Genomic DNA, 19,006 nt, shown 5'->3' on the forward strand with positions numbered 1-19,006 from the left:
GCCATGTAAGGTGCAATTATTGGTCTCTCCTTGTTAACAGTATTAAAGATGCTCAGAAACAATTAGTCCAAGTAACTAGTGGAACAAGTGAACATCGGTCTCCGTGACCCTGAAACCAGAAGAAAACTAGATAATGCCCAGCTACCATCACCAACTACTCTGAAAGGAATCACATTAGAAGGCCCTAGATGGAGTGGGAGAAAATGTGGACTAAAACTCAAAATCATTTTAAAAAAACAAAAGACCAGGCTTAATGTTTAAATATAGATTAGTAGAACCCCTAGGCTTGGCCCTTGGTCTCCCTTCAGGTCTGGAACTGAACTCACCTCCATGGCTGAATTTTCAGCCAAGCAATAGATACATATATGGGGGCAACAGCACTAGTGGGATACGAACACCACAAGGTGTTCAACCTTTTGAGATCAAATGGGCATCATTTACCCAAGGGCAAAGTTTAGAAGGGCTGAGAAAGGAGTCCTGTGGAAACAAGTAACACAGGGAGGAAGTGGGACACGTGATACTACAATCATTGAGATGAAATGAAATGTATGATTTCTTGACTATGAAATGATGGTCTGCTTTGTAAACCTTCACGCAAATCACAATAAAAAGATTTTTGTTTTTTTTAAGTGAAGACATTTTAAAAATAAATTAATAAATCAATAAAAGTCTCTCAAATGGCATACAAAAATTGACGCTCTATTAGAGTGTCATGGTGTGCAAGGTTGGTTTGAACCACAGTGTCAGTGGTTCAAACTCACCAGCTGCTCCTCAGAAACTCTACACAAGGTTGCTATGAGTCTGAATGGACTCCATGGCACTTAACAACAACAACAATTAAAAAGAGAAAGAATAGTCTCATGAATTTCACGTAAACCCATTCTCAAACTAGAAGCCGTTTGTTTCTTAGGTGTTGCACTAAAACCACATTAAATCAGCAAATTTGGGACAGACCAAGCCACAAGATTGGCAGTTCAAGCTCACCAGCTGCTCCTTGAAAACCCTATACAGGATTGCTATGAGTTGGAACTCACTCAACAGCACTTAGCAACAACAACAACACACTGTAAATTCAGTCTTCAACCTCAAATATTTCATCGTGGTGTCATCTGAATCTTTTTCTTTCACTCATGTTTCTGTGCATTTTTACCAAGCAGAAAAAAATTGTGGAAATCACAATGGCCAAAGACAAAAATAAGGTGGTCTTTCTGCAGGCTCTTTCCTGAATATAAGTCAAACTGGCTCAGTGATTTTTTTTTGTTTTCTACAATCTTAAATTGAGAAGCCCCTTGATGATACTTTTAATTTTGTTTCTTATCAAAGTGATTTTTGCTTCCTCAGATATTCCAGTTCAATGATAAACTGAAGACCTGGAAAATCTTCCCATGTCTGTGTCCGGGTAGATTCCTGACTCTGACTGATCATATTTCACACTATTGCCACTAAAACCCTCTCCTCCAGCCTTGTCAGGAAGAGTTCAGGAATCCTAGAAAGAATAGCAATATTCTAGGACTCTTGTGGACCGCAAACCACAAGGTAAGCAGTCCAAACCCACCAGCTCCTCAGAAACCCTACACAGCATCGCTGTGAGTTGGCTCCTACTCCACGGCACTTAATAACAACAAGGTAGAAACGTGAAGGATTATTAACTATCACTGGACATATAAGCCCTTCACGGGAGCCCCAAAGAGATGCAGGATAGATATGCACCTTCATTGTTGTTGTTGGTATGTGATTTTTGGTGTTGAGTTGGTGTAGACCCTAGAAATCTACATATTTTTTAGCTGGAGGCCCAGGCATTTATATTATCATACAGTTTGAGAAACTCAGCACTGGACTGCAAACCAAATGATTGACAGTTCAAATCCACCAGTCATTCTTTGGAAACCCTACAGAGTTGCTTTGAGTCATAGCAGATTCAAAAGCACTTAGCCACAACAAACACTATAATAAAGCTCCATTTCCTTTCTTCTTTTCTCTTTCTCGTCTCTTTCTGCCAGGTTAACCAGATATAATAGTCACAAAACATTTCTGATGGATTAAATGTTCCCTACCTAAATTATCAACACATTTACAGTGTTGTTGTGTGCCATTGAGTCAGTTCCAACTCATAGCAACCCTACGTAGGGTTTCCAAGAGCAACTGGTGGATTTGAACTGCCAACTCTGTAGTTACTTGTCCAACTATTTTGGTTAAAACTAGTAAAGACTGCTTCCTTTATAATTATCCAAACATAGCAGAGTGATCTCTAGGTTCTAAACACAGCTCTTCCAGTGTTTTGTTATGTGGCCCTGGGAAAATGTAATAAAATTTATCTCAATTTGCCTAATTAATGATAATTAACTATCATAATTGCAAACATGCGTGTTGTCTTACCCACTAAACCCCACTGATTGGATTATCTCCAATTCAGAGAATCTTCTAGAAAATAAAGAATTTATAGTTCATAACTTCAGATATCATGAAACAGTGTATACCAAATCCCTAGATCTGTTGAGAGAAGAATGAATGGATAAATGGATGGATGGATAGATAGATGTACAGATTTTATTCACTATGTAGATAAGTGAATGAATGAAGGAATACTGCAGCTGGTTGCTATTATTGTTGTTAGGTAGGTGCCATCGAATCATTTCCAACTTTTGTTGATTCTATGCACAACAGAACAAATTGTCCTGTGACATCCTCAAAATCATTGCTATGTTTGAGCCCATTGTTACACTCACTGTGCCAATCCATCTCACTGAGGGTCTTCTTTTCCACTGACCCTATACTTTACCAAGCATGATGTTCTCCAGGATTTGCCCCTCCTGATAACATGTCCAAAGTACGTAAGACAAAGTCTCACTATCATTGCTTCTAAGGAGCATTTTGGCTATACTTCTAATACAGATGAATGTGTCTTCCAGCTGTTCATTGTATTATCAGTATTCTTCACCAACACCATAATCATTGGACCATCAATTCTTCTTCAGTCTTCCTTAGTCATTGTCCACTTTTCACATGCGTTAGAGGATGTTTTCACATCCATTGAAAACACCTTGGCTTGGGTTAGGCCCACCTTAGTCCTCAAAGTGACATTTTTGCTTTTTAACATTTTAAAGCGATCTTTGGCCAAAGATTTGCCCACTGCAATACATTGTTTTAATTCTTGACTGCTTTAATTCCATAGACATTGATTGTGGATTCAGAATAATATAAATTTTGACAACTTCAATGTTTTCTCCATTTATCATGCTGTTGCTATCCTTGGTAACTGAAAAAGTGTTGCCAGAGTTATAAATATAAAATATTCACAAGAGTTGAGTAAAACTGTATTTAATTATAATTATTTAATCAACTAGGAAAGTAGAAATAAGGTTAATATCACTCCATTGGGGGCATTTAAATATATATCTCCTACCCTTTCTTCCCAAAATAGCCTTGTAACTCGTTGACTTTATCAGTACTACCCACATGTGGTAGAATGATTTTTGCCACCAACACATCACTCACACCTCTCCCCAGTCGAGATGACACATGTGGTCCCCAAAATGTTCCAACAGGAGGTACTTTGGGGGTGCTAACTTAGCAGGGGGCTCACAGAGAAGATGGGGGAGTTAATACTGATGAGGTCACTGAGCTACTGCCTCTCTCCCTTCAAAAGAAACCACGCAGCCCCATTTATTTCAGAATCTAGAGGAAGTTGACAACGTGTCACAGTAGCACAGCACAGAATGACTTGGTGGGCAGTTTTCAGCTTGCTGGCTTGGTTTCCCTTACAAGGTAAGGACTTAGAACTAATGTTGTTCTTGGTGTTCTTGTTCGTTCTCAGCTAAACTAATGTTTTGTCAAGTCTACTCATCAGTCAGTCAGCTTCACTGATGAAGAGCCTCCTGTGGAAGACAGCCCAGATACATTTGCTAACACTGTGCACACCACACCAAAATCACACAACTAAGGATGCATCCTACAGCATTTATTTCATTTCTGTTCAACTGCTAAGGGGTCTAGAAAAGATCACTGTAGTCCATGTTTTTGTGGGATCTATGTTATACAAAATGGATTGTTTATCAGGCTTCATATTTTTTTAGGGAATGTCAGAAGGAACATAGGTCTGAGATTGAAAAACTCTTCCTAGTGGTATATTTTAGCCAAGTGATTTAATTTCTTTGAAACGTATTCTCCACATCTTGAATTGAAGATGATGGATGATAACAATATTGGATTTACCAAACTCACATATCGAAAGTTCTTTAAAAATGTCTATGAAAAATGTTTATGAAATATCTATGGATTTACCAAACTCACGTATCAAAAGCTCTTTAAAAAATGTCTATGAAACTATTAATTAGCTCAAATATAATAAAGAACCCAATGAAAACATTCTACTTATTTTGGAAGAGCCTATTATACTTTATACTTTTATTACAGTTTTCAAATTTGTTTATTTTCATAATTCTAATGTAGTATTATGAACATTAAAGAAATCCAGTGCTCTTTTTAGCACAGTTCAAATTAATTAGCCTTGGGAGTTGGGAAGTAGGAGACAGTATGGAAATGTGATGGAAATGGTTCCTCCTGTCCCCTTCTAATCCTTCCTGAGTCTCTTATTGCAGATTGTATCTGATTCATGCAAAGAAAACCACTCATAAATCCACTGACTTTATGCTCGCTTTGTTAGTTGGCTGGTTGATTGGTTGTTTCTTTCTGAATGCTGACTCTATAGCTCTAGCTCATATAATGCAACTATCCTTCTAAATCTGCATTCACCAGAAAGCTGCATCTGAAGGATACTATTTTTTTTAAAGTGTATTTCCTGTTTTATGTAGTGCTTCAATTCCCTATTTTAAGCACTTCAATTACTGTTCTCTTCTTTGGTCCTTGTACCCTAAGGTACTTAACAAGGATTCAATTTTTGTAATGAATAATATTTGGTTTCCTCAATAACTGGTTTAACGGATAGTTAATGCATTCACAAAGAGCACATTTATGCAGCTCAAATTAGCAGACCTTCAACTATTACAAAGTTCAGAAGCCCTTAACTGACCTTAATGTTTTTCAGGATTTTAATAACTGCCTCATAAAAATAAACATTTCAAATTAAAACAGCAAAACTGATGACACATGATAAACTTAAGACAAATCTATTTCTTTTTATTTATTTTAACTTTTTATTGTGAATTGGATGGAGGTTTACAGAACAAATTAGTTTTCCATTCAATAAGTCCTAAACATATGGTTTCATGTTATTGATTATAATCCTCCATGTAATGTACTCTGTTTCCCATTTTCATTCCTCCTCCTTTCCTAACCCTTCCTGCCTTCTGAACCTTGTCCTTGGGTGAAGGCTGCTCTTTTGATCTTGAATGACTGATTGTTCTAAGATGTTTGTACTTCCACAGGTTTATCATTCACCTTATAGACCTGTTTATGATTTGGTTGAAAATAAAGCCATGGAGTGAGTTCACCTCCATGCCTGAAGAGTGGCTTAGGGCCGCAGTCTTGAGGGTTACACCAATCTCTGTCAGACTAGTAAGCCTGGGCTGTTTAAACATTTTTTATGATTTTCAGTTTTGTTCTACATTTTTCTCCCACTCTGCCCATGACTTTCTAATGTGATGGCTTTCAGACCAGTTGGGCACCATCTAGTTCTTCTGGTCTCAGGGTTATGAAGGTTGAGGTTCACGCAATCTGTTAGTCCTCTGGACTAATTGTTTCCATGTGTCTTTGATTTTTATTACAATCTTTGCTCCATATGGAGAGAAAGCAATAGTTGTTAAATAGCTGCTTACAACCTTTTAAGATCCCAGCTGCTACTTACCAAAGTAGGGATATGGAAACTTATCTTTGTGGAGTAAGTTATCCCAAATTGATCTTAGTGTCCTCCAAGACTATGATCCTGAGCTACCAAGCCCAGGGACTCATCCCTTCAAGATGTTTGGTTATGATTAAGAAGTTTTCTTAGCTTTGCAACTTTGTATGCTCTACCATATTCATGGATATATTTGCAATACATTTAAATACATATGTAGAACTATACCTTTCAAACCTGTATATATTTGTGGGTGTAGCTTGTTTGTCTATCTATGGACCCAATAGTATATTATTATTACTGTTATTGTAGGATTATACATCTAACAGTATTCACCTCTGTTGCCTTTAACTCTTGTACTTCTCCCGTTGTCTTCCTTTCCTTTCATCAGTTTTTTGCTAACATCTTGCTTATTGCATATTGCCTTTCCCTTCACCCAAGTTAATTTGTGTCTACTCTTTAGTTAGTGATTTATTTACCTCCCTTCCTGATGAGGCACTGTGGGTTCATGAGCTGGACTGCAAGGTCGGTTTGAACCACAAAGCATGTGGCTCAAACTCACCAGATGCTCATTGAAAACCCTATACAGGGTTGCTATGAATTGGAACCGACTCGATGGCACTTAACAACAACAACAACTTTTCCTTCTACCCCTGATAACTAACTATCAAAAAATGTTCTTTTGTGTGAAAACATTTTCTTAATTTTTTATCATAGTAATTTCATACAATATTTTTCCTTTTGTGGTTAATTTTCACTCAGCATAATATCCTCTAAATTATCCATCTATGATACGTGTTTCTCAGATTAACCATTATTTTTTAGTATTGTGTGGTATCCACACCATGTGATGTACCACAATTTGCTTACCCGTTCTTGTGTTGATAAGCACTTATGTTGGTTCCATCTTTTTGCTATTGTGAATACTGCTGTGGTGAACATGGCTGTGTGTATTTCTATTCGTGTCATGGCTCTTATTTCTCTCAGATATATAACTAGCAGTGGAATTGCTGGATCAGATGGCATTTCTATTACTACATTTTTAAGAAAGCACTGAACTGTTTTCCACGGTGATTATACCATTTTATAATCCCACCAGCAGCTATAAGATAAGCACTGGACTACTAACCACAAAGTTGGCAGTTCAAATCCACCAGCTGTTCTTTGGAAATCCTATACAGGATCATGATGAGTTGGTACCAACTTGACAGCACTTAACAAGAGCAGCAATGGTTTATTTCGTCTGGAATAACCAATTGAAGAAGAATGACTTCACATTCATAGTTTAGAAAAAAAAAAAAAGAGCATTTCAGTATCTATCTTGAAGTATAATGCTGTCTATAAAATACCACTATTATTTAAATTTATGCACCAACAATAAAGCCAGTGATGGTGAAATTGAAGAATTCTACTAACTTCTTCAGTCTGAAATTGATCAAACATGAAATCAATCTGCATTGATAATTACTGGTGATTGAAATGCAAAGTTGGAAACAAAAAGGAAGGATCAGTTGTTGGAAAATTGAAAATATTGCCTTTCCCTGCACCCAAGTTAATTTGTGTCTACTCTTTAGTTAGTGATCTATTTGCCTCCCTTCCTGAAGAGGCACTGTGGGTTAATGCGCTGGATGGCATTAAATTAGGTCTGACCATGAAACAGATCATCAATTGCTCAATGTATAAGTTCAAGCTAACACTGAAGAAAAATAAAAGCAAGTCTACAAGAGTCAAAATGTGATCTTTAGTATATCTCACCGGAGCTCAGAAATCATCTCAAGAACAGATTTGATGCATTGATCACTCATGAACAAACACCGAGGAGTTGTGAGAGAGCATCAGGAATATTATACCTGAAGAAAACAAAAGGTCATTAAAAAGAAAAAGAGAATGAAAAGATCAAAATGGATGTCAGAAGAGACACTGAAATTTGCTGTTGAACACAGAGAAGCTAAAGCAACTGGGAGAAATGATGAAGTAAAAGAGCTGAACAAAAAAATTTAAAGGGTAGCTTGAGAAGACAATGTAAACATTATAATGAAATGTACAAAGATCTAGAGTTAGAAAACCAAACAGAAGAGCACGCTTAGCATTTCTCAAGGTGAAAGAACAGAAGAGAAAATTCAAGCCTCAGGTTGCAATATTGAAGGATCTTAGGGGCAAAATATTGAATTATCAAGAACCAATGGGATTGATAGAAGACATCCAGGCTGCACTGAAGGCATTGGCGAAAGCAAAGCTCCGGGAAATGATTGAACACAAATTGAAATGGTTTAGCAAACTGATGGACCACTTGACTTCACTCATCTACATCAAGAAATTTGGAAGAGAGCTAGCTGGCCAATCAATGAGAGGAGATCCATATTTGCGCCTATTCCAAAGAAAGGTAACCCAATGGCATGTGGAAATTATCTAACAATATCATTACTATCACATGCAAGTAAAAATTTCTGAAGGTAATCCAGAAATGGTTGCAGCAGTATATAAAAAGAAACCGCCGAAAAATCAAGCCAAAATCAAAAAAAGAAAAGGAAACAAGAAAAACAATGCCTAAAACAAGGGAAACCTGGCCGAAAACAAAAAAAAACAAAAAAAAGGTATACTTGTGCTTTGTTGACTATACAAAGGCATTCAGCTGTATGGATCATAACAAACTATGTATAACATTGCCAAGAATGGGTATTCCAGAACACTTAATTATACTGATGAAGAACCTGTACATAGACTAAGAGGCAGTCATTAGAATAAAACAAGAGTACATTGAATGGTTTAATATCAGGAAAGGTATGTATCAGAGTTATATCCTTTCACCTTACTTATGCAATCTGTATTGCTGCTGTTGTTAAGTCCTGTCAAGTCGGTTCTGACTCATAATGACCCTGTATAGGGTTTCTGAGCAACAGCTGGTAAATTCAAACCACCAGCCTTGTGTTTCAGGATTAAAGGAAGGCACACTCACAACCTTGTTGCTGGACTTGAAATACTTACTGATGAAGATCAAAGACTTCACTATGGATTGCATCGCAATGTAAAGAAAATGAAAATCCTTACAACTGGAGCAATAAACAGCATCATGATAAACAGAGAAAAGCATGAAGTTGTCAAAGACCATTTTGTTTGGATCCAAAATCAATGCTCATGAAAGCAGATACCAAACAACATATTGCATTGGTAAAATCTGCTATGAAAGACCTCTTTAAAGTTTTAAAGAGCAAAGATGTGTGCCTGATCCAAGCCATAGTATTTTCAATGGCTTCCTGTTGTCATTGTGAAGTGCCATTGAGTCAGTTCCATCCCAGAGCAACCTTGTATAGGGTTTCTGAGTAATGACTGATGAGTTTGAACCACCAAGCTTGCAGTTCAAACCAACCTTGCAGTCCAGCACATTTACCCACAGCACCAAACTAGGTAAATGCACTGTAACAGAATCACTGTATTTGAGTTATGGTGTTGGTGAAAAATATTGAAAGTACCATGGACTGCCAGAAGAACAAATAAATCTGCCTTGTAAGAAGTACATCCAGAATGTTCTTTAGAAGTGAGGGTGGTAAGAATTTGTCTCTTGTATTTTGTGATGAGTTCCTAGAAAAGGACATCATGCTTGATAAAGTGGAGGGTCATCGAAAAAGAGGAAGACCCCCAACAAGATGGAATTACTCAAACATAATGGATTGGCTAACACTAACAATTGTGGATTTTGCAGGGCCTGTCAGTGTCTTGTTCTGTGTGAATAGATTTGCTGTGAATCAGACTGACTCAATGACACCCAGTAACAATATGGGCTAATGATCATGAGCATTTCTTCATGTGTTTGTTGGCTGCCTGGATGTCTTCTTTAGTGACATGACTTTTCATATCCTCTGCCCATTTTTAAATTAGATGATTTGTCTTTTTGTTGTCGAGGTGTTAAAGGTTTCTATAAATCTTAGAGATTAGTCTTTTCTCTAGTATGTCATTGCCATTTAAAATTTTTTCTCTCCAAATCTGTGGATTCTCTTTTCACTCTTTAAGTTAAATCTTTAGATGTGTAAAGTCTCTCATTTTTAGCAAGTCCCAGTCATCTGCAGATTAATGTGCTACTGCAAGTTTGGTTCAAGCTCATCAGCCACTCTTCAGAAATGATGTTGCTATAAGTCAGAACCTACTCAACAGCACTTATCAACAGTCACCTAGTTTGTCTTCTGTTATTGGTGCATTTTTACTAAGGTTTGAAAGTATATTTTTGTATTAACATCCCTAAGTTTTTCCCTTAGTGTTTTGTTCTTTTGTGCATAGGGTCACTGTGAGTCAGAACCAACTAGATGGTTCCTAACAACAACAATAACAAGTTTGTCACTATTTCTTCTATGATGGTCTTTATAATCTTAGGTTTTACATTCAGATCTTTGATCTATCTTGAGTTTATTTTTGTATATGTTATTATATACAGGTCCTGTTTCATTTTTCTACAAATAGAAATCCAGTTCTGCTAACACCGATTGTTAAAGAGACTATTTATTACCCATTTAATGTGTTTGGGCCCTTTGTCCAAACATAATTTACTTCTGTGTTCTCAATTCCACTTCATTATTTGGTGGGGAGACGTGCAGGGGGTATAAATAAGGAGTAAGGGTTAGGAATGGGAATATGAGTAGGTTTGGCTTGCCTGTTAAGTGCTGTCAAGTCAGTTCTGACTCATAGCAACCAAGTATAGGGTTTCCAAGGAGCCCATGGTGGATTTGAACCACCAGCCTTGTGACTAGCACTCCAGTGCTAATCCTACAGTGCCACGCAGGACTCCATTTGCAGTTAGTAAGCACAAAACTGAAATCCATGATCTTTCTATAATATTCTACTCTCCAGTAATTTAGAGATCATTCTGTCATTTGCTTGGTAGATTATGGGCAGCATTCTTCAAATTATTTGTTAATTGCTTTTCACTCTTCAATATCTATATGCACTTTCTCCCTCTCATGATGAGTCATTGTGTTCAAAGTGAAATGAGCTTCAGTCAATTTTTTTCCTGGTTTCTTCCATAGTTTTGTCTATGTTTTCCTTGATTTCATCTGTAGTTTTCTCAGTCTTTCTCACATTCCATTGAAGTTGCCTAATTAGCATTCTTTTAAATTCCTTATCAGGTAGTACTGATACCATATCTGCTGTTATATTTTCTGGCTCTGTGTTTTGGTGACTTGTCTGCGCACTCTGTCTTGTTTCACTGTATATAAGCTGAAACTCCCCCTCCCCCCAAGACATTGTGCTTTCATATTTATAATTAGTTTGTAGGACCAAGAAAAAGACTCCATTCTGTACATTAGCCTGAATACGTCCTCCTGTTCCAGGAACGTGCTAAATCAGCTCATGCTGCCTTAGAATATCCTTTCACCCCTAGCAACAGCAAGAACTAGATAAGTAATAGACAAGACAACCCAAGGCCAGATGCCAGATGTTTTCCTTATCCTAGCCTAAGAACAAAAGACCACCAATCCAAATATTGTAAAGCTGAAAAACCTAAGCTTGTTTGAAAACTCTATAAAAACTCCACTAACAAAGCGTTCAGGGCCTTTTCCCGAGTCCGCTGTGCCAGATATGGAGAGGGCCCAGGCTCGAGCTTAAATAAACAATCCTTGTGCACTTGCATCAGTGTCAGCTCCTTGGTGGTCTTTGGGGACCCCGAATTCTGGGCATAACAAGTTGATGGTTGTATATTGGTGTATTCTCAGGCACTGGTAGATATGGTGGAGATGGGAATTGTGAACATGGTTAGTTGTTCACTGTTTGTGTAGTGTAGTTCAGGGCAGGTTCACAGGATCCCAGAAGCAGGGGCACTATGCCAGGTACCTGATACCAGGCAAAGCAGAGGTTGTGTTGATGAGGGCATCACTGGCTGCTGGATTGGTGAGAGTGGGGCTGTCCCTGCCCACATCTACCAGGAGGGCAAAGGAACAAGACAGAACTGCACCCCCTTGTCACCAACCTTCAGCTTAGTCTTGTGCCAGGAGGCCGCTTTATCAATGTTGCTGTTAAGTACTGTTGAGTCATTTCTGACTCATAGCGACCCTGTATAAGGTTTCCTAGGAGCGCTGGTGACCTTGAACTGCTAACCTTGCAATTCAAACCAACTTTGCCATCCAGAACATTAACCCACAGTACCACACCAAGACTCTTTACAGAAGCAGAAAGCTTCATATTTCTCCTGCAGAATGGTTGGTAGTTTTGAACTGCTGACCTTGAGGTTAGCAGCCCAACTCGTAACCACTATGCCACCAAGCTTCTTTCTTTAGCTATGTTGTTGTTGTTGTTGTTAAGTGCCGTCGAGTCGGTTCCGACCCATAGCAACCCTGTACAGGGTTTCCGAGGGTGTAAATCCTTACGGGAGTAGAAAGCCTCATCTTTCTCCCGCGGAGCGGCTGGTAATTTCGAACCACTGACCTTAAGGTTCGCAGCCCGATTCGTAACCACTACGCTACCAGAGCTACTTCATTCCGTGTTAGGTAGATAGTGTGTTTCTAAAAATGTGTCCATTTTTTCAAGTTTGTTGGGCTTCATAGTATTCTGTTATCCTTTTCATTTCTATTGGTTCTCCTAGGAATCATTTCTTCTTCATGTTTTTTACATCTTCCCCTCCTTTGCCTTTGTTAGACTTGTCAGTGATTTGTTGATTTCATTAATTCTTTCAAAGAACCAACTTCTAGTCTTGTTGATGCTTTCTATTGTTTCTCTGTTTTGTTATTTGTATTCTAATATTTATTATTTATTTTCTTCTGGTGACTACAGGCTTACCTATTGCTCTTTTTCTAATTGGTGGAGATGTTGGATTAAGTCACTGAATTTGGTTCCTTCTTATTTTTTTAATGCATGTATTTTTTGCTATAAATTGCTCTTTGAGCACTGCTCTTGCTATATCACAAAGGTTTTAGAATGTTGTGTTTCCATCTCATTTGATTTCAGGATTTTCTTCATTTCATTTTATATTTCTTCCATTTGTAAATAGTTTTAAGCAGAGTGTTATTCCGTTTCCATCTGTTTGTTTTGCGGGGTTCCCCCTTTATCTTCCTATTGTTGATTTCTTATTTTATAGCATTGTGATCTGAGAAGATGCTTTGCAGTATGTCAATGATTTTAAATTTGTTGAGGCTTGCTATGTGACCTAACAAATGGTCTATCCTGGAAAACATTATTTGTGAACTGGAAAAGAAGGTATATTGTGCTGCTGTTGGATCAGGTGTTCTATACTCATCTCTGAGGTCTAGAGGGTTGATTGTGCTGTTTAGTCCTTTTGTGTCTTTGTTGAGTTTCTTTCTAATTGTTCTGTCCTTCATCAAAAGTGGTGTATTAAAGTCTCCTACTGTCATTGTCATTGTTTACAACTCAATGTCAAGAAAACAAAAATCCTCACCACTGGACCAATAAACAACATTCTTATCAACGGAGAAAAGATTGAAGTTGTCAAGGACTTCATTCTTCTTGGATCAACTATCAGTACTCGTGGAAGCAGCAGTCAAGAGATCAGACGATGTATTGCATTAGGCAAATCTGCTGCAAAGGAACTTTTTAAAGTGTTGAAGAGCAGAGATGTCAGCTTGAGGACTAAGGTGCGCCTGACGCAGGCCATTGTGTTTTCAATAGCCTTATATGGATGCGAACGCTGGACAGTGAATAAGGAAAATAGTAGAAGAATTGATGCCTTTGAGTTGTGGTGTTGGAGGAGAATACTAAAAGTGCCATGGGCTGCCAAAAGAACCAATAGATCCATTTTGGAAGAAGTGCAGCCAGAGTGCTCCTTAGAGGCCAAGATGGCTAAACTTCATCTCTCATACTTTGGACATATTGTCAGGAAGGAATAGTCGCTGGAGAAGGATATCATGCTTGGTAAGATGGAGGGTCAAAGAAAAAGAGGAAGACTCCCAACGAGATGGATTGGCCAGGTGGCATCATTGATGGACTCAAGTGTGGCAGCGGTAGTAAGGTTGGCCCAGGATCAGACATTGTTTCGTTCTGCTGTGCATGGGGTCGCTATGAGTCGGTTCTGACTCGATGGCACCTGACAACAACAACAACAAACTGTCATTGTGGAGTTGTTTAAGTTTCTTTTCAATTCTGTTAAACTTCAATTTATGTATCTTTAAGCTTTTTCCATGAGTTCAATGAGTGTATTATGATCATGTCCTCTGATTGGATTGACATTTTCATAATCGTTATATAGTGTTCTTCCTTGTGTCTTTTGCTGGTTTTTACCTTAAAGTTTATTTTATCAAAAATTAACATTGCCACAAAAAATACTGTTCTTCTTTTGGTTTCCATTTGCTTGATATGTATTTTTTTCATCCTTTGATTTTCAGTCTATTTTTGTCTTTGTGTCTAAGGTATATTTTTTGTAAACAACATATTGATGGGTCACATTTTCTTATTCATTCTGCTACTCTTTGTCTTTTGATTAGTACATTTAATCCATTTACAGTCAGTGTAATTATCAATAGGTATTTATTTACTGCAGTCATTTTTCTGGGTTTTGTGTGTGTGTGTGTGTAGTTTTAATGGTTTCTTTTTTCAATGAATTTTCCTGTGCTGAGTTCATTTTGTTTATACACTTTCTTAACATTTCCTTCATTGCTGTTATTTTGGTGTTTACTAAATCTTCATGATTTTTTTCTTTTGTTGCTCATTTTGTCTCTTCCTGTTCTGGAAACTCAATTACACATATGTTATCTCTTTTGATGGTGTCCCACACAATTCTTAGATTTTTTTTTTTTTCATTATTTTTTTCTGATTACTCCTCTACCAGAAGAATATTGAGAGGTTTGTCTTCAATCTCTCTAATTTTGGGTTCCATTGATTCACTTCTAGTCTTTGCTCTTCCTATGTGGTATCTATTTCTGAAATTTCAGTACTAACCTTATGGCTTTCTAGTTGCTGTCTTTATATGATTTCTAATTTTCTATTTATTTTGTCAACAGGCTCTTGCATTGTTTTCCTGGAATCTTCTAGACTTCTGTTTGTATTTTCCTTGTTGTGTTTCCACAGATTTTTTTTCTGTGATTCCCTTGATCTCTTCTAAATCTGTTGAAGGGTCCTAAGTACAAATCTTTTGAGTTTCTTATCAGATAATTCCAATGGCACTCTTCTAGTTTGTTGGTTGTCTGTTGGTTTGCTTCACCCTTAATTTTTGCTTTGTTTTGTTTTAATATATCCAGGCAACAGTGTGGATGGACTACTCTGGTAGCTTGTTTGGAACCCCTGTGGGCACTCACCACTTATCTGTAGGTGGATTTGTGGGTGGGTAGGTATATGTTTTTGAGACTCTGATCACTGATCATGCAGAGCAGTGGTAGGCAGAACAGGCAGGTGGTGGCTATCATCTGTCATCAATACAGTGGTGTGGCAATGGGTAGTAGCACTCACTCAGCAAATGAGACAGTGGTGGAGTGGGTATGGCTGGGTAGGGTTACTTGTTCCTGACTCCTGTGGGAAAATAAAATAAAATAGATAAAAGGGGGGGAGAGAGGAAGAAAAAATCAAGGGGGAAAGGGAAGGCCTAAAAAGAAAGAAAAGAGGAAAAGAAAATAAGCAGTACAGTGCTGATGCAAGCCTTAGTTCCCAAATGCAGTGGCAGCCAGTACAGGAGTTTACTCCACAGGAATGCACACTGCCAGCCATAGAGGGCCAAGGATGGATGTTGCTGACCAGAGAGACAAGAGGAAGTACGCATCTACTCCATAGGATCAAAAATAATAAGTAGGGAAGGGGGGGGGGGAGAGAAAAACAAAGGAGCTAAGGAGGAAAGAATTAAGAAAATGGAAAAAAAGAGAAAAGAATTGTTTAAAAAATCAGTTCAGTACTGGATAAAGTGATGGTCACCAAGCATGGCTGTGGTGGGAATACAGTGCTCCCTCTGCAGGCATGCTCCCTTCGATTGGGGAGGAGCGGGTGTGGGCACTGCTAGCCACAGAGGTTGCAAGGTAGGCACCCACTCCACGAGATTAAAAAAGGGGGATGGAGGAAGAGGAAAAAAATAAAGAAAAGAACTAAGGGGAAGGAAGGAAGGAAGGAAGGGGAAGAACTAAAAAGAAAGATGAAGAGAAAAAAAAATGGCCCAGCACTGGCAGTGGGGTGGGGGTGGGGGGTTGACTGGCCACCAGGCAGGTGTGGGCACAGGGGACTGCGCTTCTGGTCACCAGTAGGTTTTGCAAGCTAAATGGGGAGATCACATGTCTCTGATTGCCAGTGACTGATGTCCTGGGCAAGCAGAACTGGTTATCTTGGTCCTGCTCCAATCTCAACACTGCTTGCGATCATTCATAATGGCTGTGCTCTGCCGATTGGCAGTTCACAACTTCATGCGCTTCGTTGTTCACTGTTTTCATTCAATCTCTTCCTCTCATTAGTATTTGATCTACTTTTTTAAAAAATCATGTTCCTTAAAGCTTTAGATTCCATGATTGTCATCTGTATCCGTTTCACTTGGTTTCTCAAGTCCTGGTTGCATAGTTTCTGGCTAGTCTAGCTACCTAGTCCACCATCTTGGATCCTTAGCCAAATTTGTTTTTAAAATGTAATTCTAGAAGCAATTATGATAAATTAGATAGAAGAGGCACTACACAGGGACTACACTAACCTTGCAGAAGGTTTGACTAACACAGTGATAGTAATAGAAAGAAAGAAAAAAATAATTATGTTTTGAAAAGAGACTATCGTTCCTCTAGTAGGCTGTAACTGGTAATGGCATTGGGTGATATGAGGAAACGCTGGAACAGAGCAAACAGTATGTCTATGTTAGGTGTGGATAGGGCATGGGACAAAGTGGAGGTAATGAGTTTCAATAGAACATATTGAGTTTGGGGTTTCTGCAGGATGTATGTGCTCTACTCTGGAGCTTTTGGTTTTGGGGTGTTTTTATTTTACCATTTTGTTGTGAATTTAGTGGAGGCTTACAGAGCAAATCATCGGTTTTACATTCAACAAATCAATTTGTTTCATCTCAATGACTGCAATCTGTTCCATGTAATATTAAGGAACATAGTGGCTCTGTAGAATAGCTAAGCTCTAGACTGCTAACCACAAGGTCAACAGTTCAAGTCCACCAGCCACTCATTGGGAGAAAGATGAGGATTTCTGATTCCACAAAGATCTATAGCCTCAGAAACCCTATACAGGGTCACTGTGAGTAGGAACCAACTTGACAGTACTTAACAATAATGTAATATCACTTATCCCACTTCCTCCCTGTGTTTCTAGTTTTCATTCTTCCTTCTGCCCCAACCCTTCTGAACTTTGTCCTTGAGCAAATGTTGTACTTTTGATCTTGAAGGATTGACCATTCTATGTTGTGCATACCTCACCAGTGTTGTTGCCCCCTGCCCAGCACCATATACCTATCTATTGTTTGGATGAAAATTAAGCCACCTAGATGAGTTCAGTTCTAGACCTTAAAGATGGCCAAGGTCCATGGTCTTGAGATTTCACCAGTCTCTATCTAACCAGTAAGCTTAGTCTTTTATGTTTTTTTTTGTTTTGTCCCACATTTTCTCCCACTCTATCCAGGACTTTCTAATGTGATGCTTTTCAGAGACGTTGGTAGAGGTAGCTGGGCTCCATCTAGTTCTTCTGATCTCAGGGTCATGGAGAGCTATGTTCTTGAGTTCCATTAGTTCGTTGGACTCATTGTTTCCAAGTGTCTTCAATTTTCATCACTCTTGTTTCTTCCAGACCTGGAGAGAGCAATAATTGTATCTTGGATAGCTGCTCATGAGCTTTTTAGATTCCAGTCACTATTCACCAAATTAGCACATAGAACATTGCCTTTGTGGACTATATTTTTCCAGTTGACCATGGTGTAGATTTATGGGGGTCTTTTGGAGATGGGGTAATATATATGTGCCAAAATTTGCCATTTCAACATCCTTCATGTGTAAAACTCAATTTATTATGTTTGTCATGTTCTATCATCACCAAATTTTCCCACTATGCTCTGAAGTTTTTAACATTTATTAAATACCATAATTGCACCATTAAAACAAGAAAAGAAGGACAATATTATTATTATTTTCTATCTATCATGATGACCTACAATAGAAGTGCAGAGTATACACTGCAACTTCCCAAATGTAAAAGAAGACCAGAAGATGTTAAAACTGCACTGGTTTCTTCTCTATTTGTGATTTGGTAGCTGACTGTGACTGCTGTTTACCCTTCTGTGTGAGGATCTGACACACATGCTCTAGCATGAAATCATTCCACTGATACGATAACTACTTCATGGGATTGTGAGGTGACGATGATAGTGAAGGTCACAGGCTCCATTCCTGTACACAGTCCCAGGCTCAGCTAGCAATCTCATAACACATGGCCTGCACAGATGAATGAACCAGTCATGGAGATAATGACCAAGCCTGAAAGTCAATAGCCCACAGAATCAACATGACCTCCAGAGGAACACCAGTTATTCTGACAAGCTCTGTACAACCAGCATGTGTAGAGCCATTAAGAGCTGATTTGCTGATTAGGACTCTGAAGCCCAGGCTGGGAGATTTAGGGAGAAAGCACAGGGCCTTCCAGGCCTACACAGCATGGCTAAGGGTGAATGAGAACACAGATGTATTTAGAGCAGTATCAGATTATGCAATAAGCCAGGAAGCACAGGTTTACTTGTGTTTACTAATCTTTAGTGAACAATTGCATATTTTCCATCATATTTAAGAGTCTGCTTCTCAATATCCTGGTATCTGTCTCTCTCCCAACCCCATAGCACCTTTCTACAAAATCAAAGCCTCTTTTCAAATTCATAACCTCTCACAGGGACAGAGTTTCACATCAAAGATGTGGTGAATCCCATGTAAAATTGTTCACTACGTATTAGTAAATAAGAACAAATAAACCCATGCTTCCTTTGCTTACTGGGTAATCTGCTCTTGACTTAGAGACTAAATGGGGAGGAAGTGGTGAGTCAAGATGTTTCCACCCCTTCCTTTTGGCAAAAAAAGGTGAAAGTTTGCCACCAAATTTATGAAAAAGAAAGGAAAAGAGATAAGTTCCATCATAGTTTCCAATGTTATGAAAAGAGCATGGGGAACAGTGCCCTAGAAAATATCCCATGAAAACTTAGGTACAGTTGTCCTCCTCTTCCACCCTTTAACATGACATGTTCAACATTTTGAAAACACTACAGCTGAAGCAAAGCCTCAGCAAAATGCTTATGTGGGTTTTCACGGGGCTATTCTCCCTTTCTATGATAATTTC

The sequence above is a fragment of the Chrysochloris asiatica genome, unplaced genomic scaffold, assembly GCF_000296735.1.
Source record: "Chrysochloris asiatica unplaced genomic scaffold, ChrAsi1.0 scaffold00008, whole genome shotgun sequence".
Classification (NCBI taxonomy): Eukaryota; Metazoa; Chordata; class Mammalia; order Afrosoricida; family Chrysochloridae; genus Chrysochloris; species Chrysochloris asiatica.